We start from the raw sequence: 4,012 nt of genomic DNA, 5'->3' as shown, positions 1-4,012 counted from the left end.
GGTGCCCACACCTAGACAGGAGGACGATTAGGGTCCTCAACCAAAGCCTTTGGCTCAAAAGCCTAACCGCAAGGCAGCGGCGTTTGCTGAGAAATGCAAATGCATTACCATTTCTACGGAACAAGTCACTACATATTCCAGCCCCAACCTGGAGGGCCAGGAGTCTGCGCTCGTCAGACATCTACCCATTGACCAATCTGGTACAAGAGACTCTGTGAGTGTCGTGGGACACTCCCCAGCATAGCTTAGTGGATCGCTGAGGTGCGCAAATCGTCAGACCACGGTAAGGTCCAGTCTGTTCGTGAATGTAACAGGACATAAGTAAGAAGGTCTCTCCATAGAATGGCGAAGACATGTATCCACAAAACGCACTGCTAAACCAATCTCTTCCTTTTTTAAAGTTTGAAGCTTGAATTTTAATGTCCTAGAAGGGTGAGAACCTCTCTCGCAAATCAGACGGATTTGTTTTGCTTTTTGTTCAAAAAAGTTGTATCCGGCAATTTGACCAGGCATCGTGGGCCTTTGGCCGCATGTTGGTCGTGCACATGAGCTGTCCGTTTGGCCATATAGCATGCGCAACGGCAGTTTAAACTAACAATTTTCGGGTTTTCTTTATTTGCTATGGGGCTTCACTGGTTGGCGCCGTACCCAGAGGCGTACGATATATAGCTGTAACCTAAGACCATGTAACTCCTCTCTGAGGCCTGCTTATAAAAGCCTGTTATTCAATGAAGTTGTAGTTAAGGGCTTCGCTGCCGGTGAACACGACCCAGATTCCTCCGGCGCAATATCAAGTGATATGCCAAAAACCCAAACCTCGCATTAAGTTTACGAAACGTGCGTCTTCTATCTATTTATTGAAATGCCGAGGAGTACAATTCACGTGGTGAAGAGACACTTTCGTGCAGAGTCGTACGAATTATGAGAGATTAGTAAGCGCTTCTGCCACGGACATTACTCTGAATACCATCTTCCAAGTCGCCAATATGGCTGTATGATTCCGCTTATTCGAGTAGGAGTTACCAGTTGCACTCAAGGGTACAAGATAGGTTTGCGACCATATTTTGCTTCAGTATTCTGGAATGTTGCAACTTTCAGAAGTTATTGTAGCTAATACGACTGCGCATCTGCCTACTGCGCAGCTGAACAATCATGTCAAACAGGGCCGTGCGCTTACGCCTAAACGCCTGAATCACGTCCGATTTCTACATGTGCCGGAGAAAGGTCAAAAAGGGACACAGAAAGTTAACACTCACTACATGGCTAGGGCGCACGGGTGGCCATCTGTGATCAACCGGGACAAAGGAACAACCGCCCGAGAACCGGTGTGGGCATGGAGCAAACACACCGGTTGGTTGACAGTGGATCGACCATCAAATACGGTCACAGGCGAATCATATATATATATAAGTTTGTAATTGCGCTAATGCACAATTCCTGTTGGTCGTGTTCTTGTCTTCTGACTATAACCCAGTAGCGTCAGGGAAGGTGAAGAGATACAACACTGGCAACGGGCTATCTTCATTTCAAAACTCAATCATGGCAGTCAGTTTTGAACAAAAACAAGCTCTACTGCAACATCAACAGGCACAGTTTGAAAAATCATAGGCACAATTTGAAAAATATCAAGCAAAGTTGATCAAGACGTTGTCGCACAATTTTTCAAAGCAGGCAATCGCAATATCAGCGGCACCAGACAATGTTCCTTCACCGGAGTTCCTGAAGCAGCATATCGGCGAGCTCCATTATGATGCTGATTCTGGGTTAACTTTCGAATCCTGGTTCCATACATACGAAGATATGTTTCATATTTATTTGGCTAATGTGATAGAAGAAAAGAAAAATCGGCTAATGCTTTGAAATTGGGCGCTGCCGAGCACGAAATGTTTTTGAACTTTATTTTTCCAAAGAAAAGTACAGATCTAAAGTTCGCTGAAGTGGTCACAGTATTGTCTCAACTATTTGGAGAATCCACATCGGTTTTCAATATCCGTTACAAATGTCCCACCATTTGACATAAAGACGATGAGGCCTGGGTCAGCCATTCAAGTCGTGTGAACAGAGTGTAAACGGACGAATTTTCACAAAAAGTCCAGTGACCAATACAAGTGCCTCATTTACGTCTGTGGCGTACAATCAACGAAGGATGGAGATTTTCGGACCGGATTACTGAATAAAATCGAACAGAACCCTGAAGTCACACTACAACAGACGACAGCGGAATGCATACGCATGGTGAATCTGAAACACGATACATCAATGATTCAACAATCGTCGAAAGATGGCAACCACGAGCTGATCTGTGCGGTCAATCGAACGAGAACTAATTCAGTGCATATAAGTCCATCACAGTCTGTACATCCTTCAGCATGCTGGTTTTGCAAGGAGTGGCATTTCGCACGGAACTGTCCCTTCAGGAATCTCATTTGTAACCGGTGTGGCAGAAAGGGTCACAAGGAAACCTGCTGCTTGACGAATAGCGCAACCAGAGGCCAAAGCGCACACAAGAAGACGAAATCACTCCGGCGTACCAACCATACCAGAATCATAACATCTGCCTTCAAAGTCGATGGTGCCAGCAGACGTAAATACGTAACGGTGTAAATCAACGGCAGAGAAACCAATTTGCAGTTGGACACGGTTTCCGACATCACAATAATCTCAAAAAGCACGTTGCACGAACTGGGTCAACCGAGGTTCGCCCACATCACCCATTCGGCACGAAATGCCTCCGGATATATCTTGAAATTGTTTGGCGAGTTAGACTGTGAAGTCAGTTTTGGTGACCGATCAGTTCACACAATGTGCTTCCTGACGGATCACCATGGACTGGATTTACTGGATCTCGACTGTATGGAGGAATTAGATCTACTGGACGAGTTGATCACTCATATTTGCAGTAAATCACATGTCAGGCGATTACTATAATTATTCTCATCACCTACAAAACTTCCTGACCATATTGCAGAACCGAAAGAGCGCCATGAAGAACTGTTCAAACCAGGCTTGGGTTGTTGCAGTATAGCCAATGCAGTATTAAAACTCAAACCAGATGCAAAGCCAGCTTTCGTCCCCAAACGTCCAGTTCCATACGCAGCTCAGTCGGCAGTGGATGAGCTCAGTCGGTTGCAATCCGAAGGCATAATCGAACGTGTCAACTATTCAGAATGGGCTGCGCCCATAGTGGTTGTAAAGAAGATCAGCGACAAGGTACGTAATTGCGCTGATTTTTCAACAGGTCTAAACTCCATGCTGGAAAACCATGAGTATCCAATACCAGCACCTGAAGATTTGTTCACAAGGTTGAACGGTGGAAAGTGTTTTGCAAAGCTAGAACTCACGGACGCATATCTGCAAGTTGCAGTGGCTGAAAATTCAAGAAAATACCTGGCAATCAACACACACCTGGGACTCTTCAAGTACAATAGGCTTCCATTCGGAGTGAAAACTGCACCAGCGATTTTCCAACAATTTATGGACACGCTCCTCAATGACATCCCCGGTGTCGCAGTATATTTGAATGACGTCTTAATTATGGGCTCAGATCCCACTGATTTGCTCGGTACATTGGATAAAGTCTTCTCCCGTCTGAAAGAGGCAGGATTCCGTTTACGAACGGAGAAGTGCAATTCTTCACTGCACAGTGTCAAATTTCTTGGTTTCATCGTTGAAAAGCGTGGCCGACGTCCTGATCCTGACAATATTGAGGCTATCAGACAGATGGTGCCCCCAAAAGATGTTGTACAACTTTGATCATTTCTTGACTCAGTCAGTCATTACAGCACTTTTTTGTCAAGCCTTCATCAAACAAGGGGTCCACTGAACCAGTTATTAATGAAGGGAAAAGAGTGGCAGTGGACGAAAGAATGTCAGGAGTCGTTTGATGCAGTCAAGACAGCCCTCAGTTCTGATTTACTCTCGACAAATATTAATCTAGAACTGGAAATAATAGTGGCCTCCAAATATGGCATTGGAGCTGTGATTTGCGATGTTTTACTCGGAGGACAACAGA

The sequence above is a fragment of the Opisthorchis viverrini genome (genome assembly GCF_000715545.1).
Source record: "Opisthorchis viverrini unplaced genomic scaffold opera_v5_99, whole genome shotgun sequence".
Taxonomy (NCBI): domain Eukaryota; kingdom Metazoa; phylum Platyhelminthes; class Trematoda; order Opisthorchiida; family Opisthorchiidae; genus Opisthorchis; species Opisthorchis viverrini.
This window is presented reverse-complemented; position numbering follows the sequence as displayed.